The 14540-nt window shown below is 38.3% G+C and overlaps 1 pseudogene; it reads right to left on the reverse strand.

The window, feature by feature from the left end:
* Positions 1–272: 272 nt before the first annotated feature.
* On the reverse strand, positions 273–557 carry LOC104678391 (annotated as a pseudogene).
* Positions 558–14540: the final 13983 nt, after the last annotated feature.

Consider the following 14540-nt stretch of genomic DNA (forward strand, 5'->3'; position numbering starts at 1 on the left):
GCAAACACACACACAGACACATCACAGGAGTTGGAGGAGCCTGTAGGCTGCAGTGGTGAGGCAAGAGATTAATTAGTTGAATCATCAGGTGGAGGAATGGATGTTAGAAGGGGACAGGCAAGGGCGTGTGGGGACACACAAGTTACTGGCTTCTCTTGGGGAAAGATTGGTTGCTGAAGTGGCCGTTTTCTTAAGCATCAATATTTGCATCTAAAAGTTCAAGCAGCTGCCTTTGGGTTCCAGAGGCTTCCCACTGGAGGGCTGCACTTCATTCAGTTCTCTGCTTTCTGGATCTTTGTTACATTTGCAGTGATGAGGTTCCCCACTGGGCTTCCTCCTCCCTTGGGGATCCCTTCTGATTGAAACTGCACTTGCATCTGCAACCTAGGATAAGGAGGATCCCAGCGGAGAAGAGGACCACAGCACATACCAACTTCCCAATCCTCATGGTCTGGATAGTCATAATGAAGAGGGTCAATTTCCTTCTCCCTGTCAGCTGCACCGGCCAGGACAATGAGGGCCAATAGGCTGCGTAGAAAGATCAGCACCACCTCCATGGTGCCTGCACAGCCAGTTCCCTCTGAGATGATCCCTAGGAGGATGTGTCGAGTCCCAAGGAGCCTGGGAGTGGCATGTTCCTAGTTTTCAGTCTCTTTAGGGATAGGATTATGCAAATTGAAAGAAGAGCAAACAGTGTTACTGAAATAATCCATGGTATAGTGGAACCTGAATGCGTTAAAGAAATAGTGGAGGCTGGGAGAGGTGGCTCACGCCTGGAATCCCAGCACTTTGGGAGGCTGAGGCGGGTGGATCCCTTGAGGTCAGGAGTTTGAGACCAACCTGGTCAATATGGTGAAGCCTTGTCTCTACTAAAAAAATGCAAAATTAGCCAGACATGGTGGCATGTGCCTGTAATCCCAGCTACTGGGGAGGCTGAGGCAGGAGATTTACTTGAATTCGGAAGGCGGAGGTTGCAGTGACCCGAGATCATGCCACTGCACTCCAGCCTGGGAGACAGAATGAGACCCGGTCTGAAAAAAAAAAAAAAAAAATATTCACAAATGTCAAGACTGTTCTTAAAATTGAAAAACATTAGGCCGGGTGCCGTTCCTCATGCCTGTAATCCCAGCACTTTGGGAGGCTGAGATGGGCAGATCACGAGGTCAGCAGTTCGAAACCAGCCTGGCCAACATAGTGAAGCCCCGTCTCTACTAAAATTATAAAAATTAGGCAGGTGTGGTGGTACAAGCCTGTAGTCCCAGCTACTTGGGACGCTGAGGCAGGAGACTCGCTTGAACCCAGGAGGCAGAGGTTGCGGTGAGCCAAGATCCAGCCTGGGTGACAGAGCGAGACTCCATCCCCCAACCCCAAAAAAAAAAAAAAAATCCAATGAATTATGTAGCATTAGGACTCATGGTTGTTTAAAGAAACAGTCCTGGTAGGCTAGGGTGATCATGGGTTGTTAGGATGTGGCAGGCTTTGTGACAGCCCTAGAGACTGGGCAGAACTGGAATATTTGCAATGACTTTCGAGGGATTCTACCTAAAAAAAAAAAATTATGGTAACATGCACATCACGTGAAATTCACAATTAAGACATTTTAAAGTATAGAATTCAATGATTTTAGTACATTCACAGTGTTGTACATTCACAGTGTTGTCCAAAAATAAATGTTTTGCCATTTATTGCTGGAATATTTTCATCACACCAAAAGGAAACACGGTACCCTTAATAAGCAGTGTTGTAACTTAATAAGCAGTTGCTCGCTTTTTCCCCCTCTGCTCCCAGCCCCTAGCAACCAATAATCTCCTTTCTGTCTTTATAGATTTGCCTATTTTGGATATGGCGTACGAATATAATCATACAATTTGTAGCCTTTTGTGTCTGATCTCTCACTTAGGATAATGATTTCAAGACCCACTTATGTTGTAGTTGTATATCAGTACTTTGTCCCTTTTTATGACTGAACAATATTCTGTTATATGGATATACCAACTTTTGTTTATCCATTCATCGGTTGATGGACATTGAGGGTCATCCTGTGTTTCGCTATTGTGAATAGTGCTCCTATGAGCATTCATGTACAAATATTTGTTAGAATACATGCTTTCAATTGTTCTGGGTATATACCTACGAGTGAAATTGCTGAGGGATATGGTAATTTTACATTTAATTTATTGTGAATCTGACAGTTTTCCACAGCAGGGTGCTTTACAATCCATAGGAATTTTTAGTTAGCTTTTCTATTTCTGCAAAAAATGTATGCTGAGTTTTTGATAAGTATTGCATTGGGTAAGTATTAGAGTGGGTGATAACACTTTGGGGAGTGTTATCTTAATATTAAATCTTATAATCCATGAACATAAGACTTTTTTTTCCCCTAGGTCTTCTTTCCTTCATTAATGTTTTGTAGTTTTCAGTGTTCAAGTGTTGCATATCCTTGCTTAAATTTATTGAATAGTTTTTTGTTTAAATGCTATTGTAAATTATATGAAATTCAGACTTCAGTGTCTATGAAGTTTTATCAGAACTCAGTCATACTCATGTATTTATGTATAGTCTGTGGGTACTTTCACACTACAAGGGCAGAGTTGACTGGTTGCAGTAGAGACTGTAATGGCCCACAAGCCTAAAATTTCTTTTGTTTAAATGCTGTTGTAAGTGGAATTGTTAATTTGCTTTTTTACTGTTCATTGTAATGAGTACACAACTAATTTTTGAGTGTTGATCTTGTATCAACACTCAAAATCTTGTATCAAAAACAAATTTTGCTGAATTTGTTTCCTACTTCTAGCAGTTTCTTTGTGGATTCTTTAGTATTTTCTGCATATAAGATCATGTCATCTGCAAACAAAACTGTTTTATTTTTTTCTTTCCAATTTGGGTTTGTTTATTTATTTACTTAGCCTAATTGCTCTGGCTGGAATTTTTAGTAGAGCGTTGAATATATGTGGCCAAAGCAGGCATCTTTATTTATTGTTGGTTTTTTTTTTTTGTTTTAGCAATCTTAACCATTTTTGGACGTACAGTTCAGAAGCAGTGTTAAGTATATTCATATTGTACATCCAATCTCCAGAACTTTTTCATCTTGGGAAATTGAATTCTGTACCCACTAAACAGTAACTCCTCATTTTCCCCTCCTCCTTGCCCCTGGCAACTGCCATCCTACTTTCTGTTTCTATGAGTTTCATTATTTTTGCTATATCTTATATAGGTGAAATCATACAGCATTTGTCTTATTATGAATGGGTTATTTCACCTGGCATAATGTCCTCAAGCTTCCTCAGTGTTGTAGCATGTGTCAGAATTTATCTCCTTTCTAATGTTGAATGATATTTCATTGTCCCCATGTTTTGTTTATTCATTCATCTGTCAGTGGACATTTGGGTTCCTTCATCTTTTTACCTGTTGTGAATAATGCTACTGTGAACATGGATGTACAAGTATCTCTTTGAGATCCTTCTTTCAATTCTTTGGGTATATACTCAAATGTGGTATGGTTGGAACCTGTGGTAATTCTATTTTTAATTTCTTGAGGAAACACCAACTATTTTCTACAGAAGGTGCACCATTTTACAGTCCCATCCTCAGTGTACAGGATTCTGATTTCTCCATATCCTTGCCAACACTCATTATTTCCTTTTGTTGTTTTGATAGCAGTCATTGTGATGGGTGTATGGTAATTTTTCATTGTGGTTTTGATTTATATTTCCCTAATGATTAGTGATGTTGAGCATATTTTCATAAGCTTGTTGACCATTTATATATCTTTTATGGAGAAATGTCTGTTCAAGTCCTCTGTCCATCTTTGAATCAGGTTATTTTGTTTGTTTTGAGTTGTAGGGGTTCTTTATATACTTTTTATATTAATTCCTCCTCAGATACATGAATTGTGAATATTTCTTCCTGTTGTGTTGGTTGCTTTTTCATTCAGTTAACTGTGTTCTTTGATGCACAATTTTTAAGTTTGATGCAGTCCAATTTATTTTTACTTCTGTTGCCTGTGGTTTTTGGTATTATATCCAAGAAAACATTGCCACATATAATGTCAAGAATCCATTCTACTGTGTGTTCTGCCGTGAGTGTTGTAGCTTTAGTTCTTAGATTTGGGTCTTTGATTCATTTTGAGTTAATTTTTTTTGCAGTTTTGTTTTGCGTGTGGCTATCCAGTTCTACCAACACTATTTGTTAGAAAAATTGTCCTTTCCCTAGTGCTGTTCTTGACAACTTTGTTGCAAATCATTTTACCATAGGTGCCTGGGTTTTCAAGATTATTTTGGCTATTTGAGATCCCTTAAAATTCCATGTAAATTTCAGGATGATTTATTTCTATTTCTGTTACTATGTCTCCTTTGTAGACTGACCTTTATTTATTTATTTATTTTTAAATCAATATGTAGTGTTTTTCTCTTGTAACAATATTTGACTTAAAGTCTCTTTTGTCTCAGTATAGCCACCCTGGCATTCTTTAGGTTACGATCCTCTTCTGTCATTTCAATTTCAACCTATTGTGTTGTGGGTTTGTATCTAAAGAGAGTGTCTTGTAGACAATATATAGCTGGATCATATATTTGTATTTATTTTGCCAATTTCTTTTTTCTTTTCTTTTTCTTTTTCTTTCTTTCTTTTTTTTTTTTTTTTTTTTTTTGAGACAGAGTCTCACTGTGTCGCCACGGGTGGAGTGCAGTGGTGTGATCTTGACTCTCTGCAACCTCTGCCTCCAGAGTTCAAGCAATTCTTCTGCCTCAGCCTCCCGAGTAGCTGGGATTACAGGTGTACACCACTACACCTGGCTGATTTTTGTATTTGTTTGTTTGTTTGTTTAGTAGAGATGGGGTTTTACTGTATTGGTCAGGCTAGTCTCAAACTCCTGACCTGTGATCCACTCACCTTGGCCTCCCAAAGTGCTGGGATTATAGGTGTGAGCCACCATGCCCAGCCTATTTTACCAATTTCTGTCTTTTAGTTGAGAGTTTATTTACATTTAGAGTAAAAGATAAACTGATAAAGCACTTATGCCTCTTTGTTATTTGTTTTCCATGTGTATTACATCTTGTTTTCAGTTTTTCTATGTATGCCTTCTTTTGTGTTTGTTTTTTTTCTAACGTGTCATTTTAATTCCTTTTGTATTTCTTTATAGTCATTATTTACCTAGTGTTAATACTTGGAATTGCAGTTAACATCTTGAATTTATAACAATCTAGCTTGCATTAATACCAACTGAGCCTTAATATTATATTAAAACTCTGCTCCTATACAGCTTTGTCCCTGTCCTTTGTCTTCTTATTGTCACATTTTATGCCTTTGTAAATTGTGTGCACATTACCATATATTTATAATTATTGTTTTATGTATTTGTCTTTTAAATCATATAGAAAAAAGCACATAAAAGCCAAGACTACAATAAGACTGGCTTTTGCATTTACTTACAGTAGTTACTTTTACCATTTGAATTTTTTGTATGTTTGGATGGGAGTTACCGTCTAGTGTCCTTTTGTTTCAACCTTTAGGACTTCCTTTTGCATTTCTTACAGGACATGTCTAGTACTAATAAATTCTCTCAGATTCTGTTGATCTAGGAATGTTTTAATTTCTCCTTCATTTTTGAAAGACAGTTTTGCCAAATGTAGAATTTTTGATATATTTTTTTCTTTTGGCAATTTAAAGGTGCCATTATCCTACTGCCTCTGGCCTTCATGGTTTCTAATAAAAGACTGGCTGTTAATCTTATTTCAGATCCTTTGTACATGGTTAGTCCCTTATCTCTTGCTACTTTCAAGATTCTTTGTCTTTTGACAATTTATTATTTCTCTCAGTTTGAAGTTCTTTGAGGTTAAACTAATTATAGTTTCTTGAGAGTCTTGGACATAGGGATTCATGTCTTTCATCAATTTGGAAGGTCTTCAGACATTATTTCTTCAGATATTTTTTGGTTCCATTTTCTCCTCTTTGTCAGCAACTCTTGTTATTAACTTTTGGTATGCTTGATGTTGTCTCATGGATCTCTTAGGCACTGTCCATTTTTCCCCATTTTTCTCTGCTCCACAGAATGAGTAACCTCCATCAGTGTCTTCAATTTTGCTGATTCTTTGTTCTCTTTGAGCTCCAATCTGTTATTAAATCCTTTCACTGTTTTTAAAAAATTTTAGTTTGTGTACTTGTCAGCTCCAGACAGTCCTAATTACATTTTTATAATTTTGTTCTCTAATTTAATATTTTGTACTTGGCACAGCATCATTCTCCTGGTTTCTCTTAGTTCTTTGTCTGGTTTCATTTAGCTCTTTGAGCATATTTAGAACAGTTGATTTCAATTCTTTATCTAGTAAGACCAATATCAAAGGTGTCTTTGAGGACAGGATATATTCATTTCTTTTTTCTGTGTATCTGTGGGTCATATTATCTTCTTTGCTTTCCTCATAATTTTTTATTGAAAACTGAGCATTTTGAATATTAAAATGTGCTAATTCTAGAAATCAGATTCTTTTCCCCAGAATTTGTTGTTGCTGTTTATTTTGCATTGTTTGTTTATTTTGTGACTTTTCTAAACTATTTTTGTACAGTCAGTGTTCTTTGTTGTACATGGTCACTGAAACCTCTGTTCTATTAGTGGTCAGTTTGTGATTTGACAGAGATTTCTTTAAATGCCCAGAGCCAAAACAAAACAAAAAACTCTTCTGGTCTTTGCATATCGACCCTGTTTTAGGGCGTTCCTGTAATGGTTTGCCAGGCCATTTACATCTCTGTGTAAAACTTTACTTCCTGCTTACACTGAGCCTGAAGGTCAACCAGACATGAAAGCTTAGGTTCCTCTCAGGTTTTTTCTGAGCATGCATATTGCACTGGCCTTGCACATGACCTCAATTCCCTGGCTTATGCAGGAGCTTTTCAAACCCCTTATCCCTACCCCTGGCCCCCATATATTTCCTTCCCAGTTTTTCCATTCGCAGTTTTGTCAGTCCATCTGCTGCTTTTCTCATCTGGCTGCTGTGGCCTGATAATTGCCTTTAAATGCTTTCAACAAGCACTTCCTGGAAGAATAGCCCTAGCCCTGAGAAAGTTCCAAGGCAGGCAAAACAAAGACAAGCCTCTGAGCCACTTCTTCAGAGAGCTAGCACAGACAGATCAAACTACACAACTACAGTTCTCTGAAAACAAGGTGCATACTGTCCACTTTGCCATAGGCATCAGCAAGCCATACCAGGAATGTTCTGGGTGTACTAGGTTTTTAATTAGATTGGAGAATTCTGAAAAGCTTGATGCTGAGAGGGTTTTTTTTTTTCCCCCCAGCTTAATTGTTGCTTTAGTTTGGGGTGGAGTTTTGGAGTTACCTATTCCATTTTCAGCCTGCCTCTGACATCAATTTTTGAGTAATTACTCTGAAGCACAACAGATGTACCTAGCCCATCTTGTCCTTTTCCTGCACTACCTCTGCCATTAGCCATTTCTCCAAAGGACATTCATTGTTCTTTCTAGTGGAGGATGGAATTTAAAAAGCAAGATCTGGGTGCTCATTGCTAAAGGTTATCACTGTCTCAGACCCTCTCAATTGACAGAATTAGGAAATATGTATGTGTATGCATACATACACACACACAAATACACATGTGTGCACCTATTTTTATATTGGTCTATCTATACATGTTTTTTAAACAATGAGTTTACATAGACATTTTCCAGTTTCAATCTTAACCCTGTAGCCTTTCTGTTTTCCATCTTTGTAACTTCTTTCTCCAACAGTGAGAAACCAGGCTATAACATTATCCACGGTATTTATATTTATTTGCTCCTTCTCCCTGTTTGAATCCTTTTTTTTTTTTTTTTTTTTTTGAGATGGAGTTTCACTCTTGGTGCCCAGGCTGGAGTGCAGTGGCACGATCTCAGCTCACCACCGCCTCCACCTTCTGGGTTTAAGTGATTCTCCTACCTCAGCCTTCCAAGTAGCTGGGATTAGAGGCATGCACCACCATGCCTGGATAATTTTGTATTTTTAGAAGAGACGGGGTTTCTCCATGTTGGTCAGGCTAGTCTCAAACTCCCAACCTCAGGTGATCTGCCCACCTTGGCCTTCCAAAGTGTTGGGATTACAGGCGTGAGCCACTGCACCCGGCCTGTATCTAATCTCTTAAACCTGCCAGTGCTACCTGTCTCCTCAGCTCTGGTTTGATCCCTTAGATCATCATCTTCCTGGAATTATCCATACTTGCTATATTAAATATTCAAATCAGTTTTGATGTATTAAAATATTTTAGAAGTTAAAGGGTACCATTTGACTAAGTCTTATTTTTGGAAAAACATTACTTTATGTAAGCTTATCAAAAATAAAATTTCTGATTATTGGCAGCACAGTATCTAAACCTTGCTCTCCAGGTTGTCAAGCCACTACTGTGTCCATTAAGTTATAAGGACACTAATCCCATTCATGAGGGCAGAGCTTCCTAATCACCTCCTAAAGGCCATGCCTCTTTGTACTATTGCAATGGTATTAGATTCAATGAAGTTGTGAAGGGCACAAATATTCAGACCATAACACTAAGTATTTTATTCTACTGGATACTATCATAAACGGAATTATTTTCTGAATTTCCTTTTGGATGGTTCATTGTTGGAGTATTAAAAGAAAACACTAATTGTTATGTGTTGATTTCGTACTCTGCAACTTCGCTGAAACCATTTGTTAGCTCAGATTTTTTGTGGATTATTTACTAAATAATGTTCTCTGCAAATACAGTAGTTTTACTTCTGCCTTTCAATTTGAATGTCTTTTATTTCTTTTTCTGGCCTATTTGCTCTGGCTAGAACTTTTAATACAGTGTTGAATTGCAGTGGTGAAAGCACTATCCTTCGCCTGTTCATGATTTTAGGCAGGGATGTTTCAGTCTCTCACTATGGAGTATGTTACCCGTGAGCTTTTCATATATGTGCTTTATTATGTTGAGGAACTTTGTTTCCATTCCTCTGTTTTCTGAGTTTTGTTATCTTCAAATAGTATTGGATTTTGTGTTTTTTTGCATCATTGATATGATCACGTGTTTATTCATTTGTTTTATTAATGTGGTGTCTTACACTGATTAATTTTCTTATATCGAACCACTCTTGCATTCCTAGGATAGATCCAACTTGGTCATAGTATGTAATGTTTTTAATATGCTGCCAAATTTGGTTTGCTTGTATTTTATTAATATTATTTTGCATCTGTGTTCATGAGGGATATTAGCCTGTAATTTTGTTTTCCTGTGAAGTCTTTTTTTGGCTTTGGTATCAAGATAATGCTGGCTGGCACTCACAGGAATAAAACTCACAGGAATGAGTTAGGAAGTATTCCCTTCTAATTTTTGGAAATGTTTGAGGAAGATTAGTATTATTTCTTTAATTTGATAGAATTCACCAGTGAAGCCATCTGACCCTGGATTTTTTTCCCTTGGGCAGTTTTTTAAAAAAATTACTGATATATCTCTTTACTTTTTGTAAGTATGTTGAGATTTTATATTTCTTCTTGAGTCAGTTTTAGTAATTTGTGTCCTTCTAGGAAATGTGTCTATTTCATTGAGTTACTTAATTTATTAGTGTACAGTTGTTCATAGTATTCTCTTACAACTCATTTTTTTTGTAATGTCACTTTCATTTCTGATTTTAGTTCTTTGCATTTTTTTCTTTAGTAAATCTAGCTAAAAGCTTATGAATTTTGTTCTATTTAAGGAATCAGCTTTTGGATTTTTTGGTTCTCTGTAGATTTCTATTTTCTGTTCACTTATCTTTGCCTTAGTATGTATTATATCCTTCCTTCTGCTGGCTTGGGGGTTAGTTTGATCCTTCTTTGCTAGTTGCTGAAGATGTAAAGTTACTGATTTCTTTCTTTTTGAAAATAGGCATTTATTGCTCTAAATCTCCCTATAGGCATGCTCTTGGCTGCATCCCATAAGTTGTGATACAGTCTCTTTACCTTTTCACCCATTTCTAAGTATTTTTGAATTTCCTTTGTGGTTTCTTCTTTGATCCATTAAACATTAATACCCCGTCTAAAAAATTTTTTCTGTTACTGATTTCTAGCTTTATAAACCATTATGGTAAGAATTTTTATTATTATTATTTCAGTCTTTTTAAATTTACTGAGATTTATTTTCTGCCCTAATCTGTGGGCTTCCCTGTAGAATGTTTCTTGTGCACTTGAGAATAATGTATATTCTGCTCTTGGTAGGTGGTGTATTCCACATACTTCTCTTAGGCCTACTTGGTTTATACCATTATTCAAATACTCTGTTTTCTTGCTGATCTTCTGTCTGGATATTCTATCCAATAATGAAAGCAGAGTAATGAAGTGTCCAACTATTATTACAGAACTCTGCATTTCTTCATTTAAATCTGCCAGTGTTTGCTTTATATATTTGGTTCTATTTTCTTTGATCCACATATGTTTGCAATTGATTTTTTGTATTAACACTTTTCCAGTTGTATAATGTCCTTCTCTGTCGCTTGTGACAGCTTTGTACTTAAAGTCTGTTTGTTTTTTGTTTTTTTTTTCTGGTATTAGTGTAGCTACCCAGCACTCTTTTGGTTATTAATTGCTTAAATATCTTTTTTCATCCTTTCACATTCAGCTTACTGTCTTTGCATCTAAAATGAGTTTCTTGGAGACAGCTTATGGTTAGATCTTTTTGTTTTGTTCCCCGTATTTTCTGTTTTTAATTTTTATGGATGCATAGTGAGTATATATATTTATGTGATTTATATACATGAGATATTTTGATATAGGCCTGCAATGTGTAAAATCACATCAGAGTGAGTGGGGTATCCATCACCTCTAGCACTTATCCTTTCTTTGTGTTACAATCAAATTATACTCTTAGTTATTTTAAAATGTATGATAAATTATTGTTGGGATTTGCTGGCAAGATGGCTGAATAGGAACAGCTCTGGTCTGCAGCTTCCAGTGAGATTGATGCAGAATGTGGGTGATTTCTGCATTTTCAACTGAAGTACCTGGTTCATCTCAGTGGGACTGGTGGGGCAGTCAGTGAAACCCACAGAGGGTGAGCTGAAGCAGGATGGTGTGTTTTCTCACCCAGGAAGAGCAACGGGTCTGGGAGCTCCCTCTCCTAGCCAAGGGAAGCCATTAGGGACTGAGCCATGAGGAATGGTGCACTGTGGCCCAGATACTGCACTTTTCACACAGTCTTTGCACCCGCAGACAAGGAGATTCCCTCTGGTTGTCTATGGCACCAGGGCCTGGGTTTCAAGCACAAAACTGGGCAGACACCAAGCTACCTGCAGGAGTCTTTTTTTCATACCCCAGTGGTGCCTGGAATGCCAGTGAGACAGAACCATTCACTCCCATGGAAAGGGGGTTGAAACCAGGGAGCCAGTGGCCTGGCTCGGCAGTTCCTACCCCCACGGAGCCCAGCAAGCTAAGATCCACTTTCTTGAAATTCTCACTGCCAGCCTAGCAGTCTGAGGTCAACCTGGGATGCTGGAACCTGGTGGGAGGAGGGGCGTCCGCCATTGCTGAGGCTTGAGTAGGCAGTTTTACCCTCACAGTGTAAACAAAGCTGCCTGGAAAATTGAACTGGGTGGAACCTACCACAGCTCAGCAAGGCTGCTGTGGCCAGACTGCCTCTCTAGATTCCTCCTCTCTGGGCAGGGCATCTCTGACAAAAAAGGCAGCATCCCCAGTCAGGGGCTTGTAGATAAAACCCCCATCTCACTGGGATAGAGCACCTGGGGGAAGGGGAGCCTGTGGGCACAGCTTCAGCAGACTTAAACGTTCCTTCCTGATGGCTCTGAAGAGAGCAGGAGATCTCCCAGCACAGTGTTTGAGCTCTGCTAAGGGCCAGACTGCCTCCTCAAGTGGGTCACTGACCCCCGTGTCTCCTGACTGGGAGACACATTCCAGTAGGGGCTGACAGACACCTCATGCAGGAGAGCTCCAGCTGGCCTCTGGCAGGCGCCCCTCTGGGACAAAGCTTCCAGAGGAAGGAACAGGCAGCAATCTTTGTTGTTCGGCAGCCTCTGGTGGTGATACACAGGCAAACAGGGTAGACCTCCAGTAAACTCCAGCAGACCTGCAGCAGAGGGGCCTGATTGTTAGAAAGAAAACTAACTAACAAAAAGGAATAACATCAACATCAACAAAAAGGACATCCACTCAGAGACCCCATCTGAAGGTCACCAACATCAAACACCAAAGGTAGATAAATCCACAAAGATGGGGAGAAACCAGCACAAAAGGCTGAAAATTCCAAAAACCAGAACGCCTCTTCTCCTCCAAAGGATCACAACTCCTTGCCAGCAAGGGAACAAAACTGGACGGAGAATGAGTTTGACAAATTGACAGAAGTAGGCTTCAGAAGGTGGGTAATAACTAACTCCTCTGAGCTAAAGGATCGTGTTCTATCCCAATGCAAGGAAGCTAAGAACATTGAAAAAAGGTTAGACATATTGCTAACTAGAATAACCAGTTTAGAGAAGAACATAAATCACCTGTTGGAGCTGAAAAACACAGCACAAGAACTTAATGAAGCATACACAAGTATCAATAGCTGACTCGATCAAGTGGAAGAAAGGATATAAGAGATTGAAGATCAAATTAATGAAATAAAGTGAGAAGACAAGATTAGATTAAAAAGAATGAAAAGGAATGAACAAAGCCTCCAAGAAATATGGGATTATGTGAAAAGACCAAATATATGTTTGATTGGTGTACCTGAAAGTGACGGGGAGAATGAAACCAAGTTGGAAAACACTCTTCAGGATGTTATCCAGGAGAACTTTCCCAACCTAGCAAGCAAGTCTGACATTTAAATTCAGGAAATACAGAGAACACCACAAAGATACTCCTTAAGAAGAGCAACCCCAAGACACATAATCATCAGATTCAGCAAGGCTGAAATGAAGGAAGAAATTTTAAGGGCAGCCAGAGAGAAAGGTCAGGTCACCCAAAAAGGGAAGCCCATCAGACTGGATCTCCCTGCAGAAACCCTACAAACCAGAAGAGAGTGGGTGCCATTATTCAACATTCTTAAAGAAAATAATTTTCAACCCAGAATTTCATATCCAGCCAAACTAAGGTTCATAAGCAAAGGAGAAATAAAATCCTTTACAGACAAGCAAATGCTGAGAGATTTTATCACCACCAGGCCTGCCTTACAAGAGTTCCTGAAGGAAGCACTAAACATGGAAAGGAATAACCAGTACCAGTCACTGCAACAACATACCAAATTGTAAAGACCATTGACACTATGAAAAAACTGCATCAACTAATGGGCAAAATAACCAGCTAGCATCATAATGACAGGATCAAATTCACACATAACAATATTGACCTTAGATGTAAACGGGCTAAATGCCCCAATTAAAAGACACAGACTGGCACATTGGATAAAGAGTCAACACCCATCAGTGTGCTGTATTCAGGAGACCCATCTCATGTGCAAAGGTGCATCAAAATAAAGGGATGGAGGAATATTTACCAAGCAAATGGAAAGCAAAAAAAAACAGGGGTTGCAATCTTAGTCTGTGATAAAACAGGTTTAAACCAACGAAGATCAAAAGAGACAAAGAAGGGCATTACATAATGGTAAAGGGATCAATGCAACAAGAAGAGCTAACTATCCTAAATATATATGCACCCAATACAGGAGCACCCAGATTCATAGAGCAAGTTCTTAGAGACCTACAAAGACACTTAGACTGCCACACAATAATAATGGGAGACTTTAACATCCCACTCTCAATATTAGACAGATCAACAAGACAGAAAATTAACAAGGATATTCAGACCTTTAACTCAGCTCTGGACCAAACACACCTAATAGACATCTACAGAACTCTCCCACCAAAATCAACAGAATGTGTATTCTTCTCAGCACCACAACACATTTATTCTAAAATTGACTACACAATTGGAAGTAAAATACTCCTCAGCAAACGCAAAAGAATGGAAATCATAACAGTCTCTCAGACTACAGTGCAATCAAATTTGAAATCAGGATTAAGAAACTCACTAAAAACTGCACAATTACATGAAAATTGAGCAGCCTGCTCCTGAATGACTGCTGGGTAAATAACAAAATTAAGGCAGAAACAAAGAAGTTATTTGAAACCAATGAGAACAAAGACACAACGTACCAGAATCTCTGGGACAAATTTAAAGCAGTGTCTAGAGGGAAATTTGTAGCACTACATGCCCACAACAGAAAGCAGGAAAGACCTAAAAAAGGCACCTAACATCACAATTAAAAGAACTAGAGAAGCAAGAGCAAACAAATTCAAAAGCTAGCAGAAGACAAGAAATGACTAAGATCAGAGCAGAACTGATGGACATAGAGATAAGAAAAACCCTTCAAAAAAATCAGTGAATCCAGGAGCTGGTTTCTTGAAAAGATCAACAAAATAGAATAGCCAGAAGAATAAAGAAGAAAAGAGAGAAGAATCAAATAGATGCAATAAAAAATGATAAAGGAATATCACCACTGATCCCACAGAAATACAAACTACCATCAGATAATACTATAAACACCAGTATGCAAATAAACTAGAAAATCTAG

The sequence above is a fragment of the Rhinopithecus roxellana genome, chromosome 11 (assembly GCF_007565055.1).
Source record: "Rhinopithecus roxellana isolate Shanxi Qingling chromosome 11, ASM756505v1, whole genome shotgun sequence".
In the NCBI taxonomy this organism is placed as follows: domain Eukaryota; kingdom Metazoa; phylum Chordata; class Mammalia; order Primates; family Cercopithecidae; genus Rhinopithecus; species Rhinopithecus roxellana.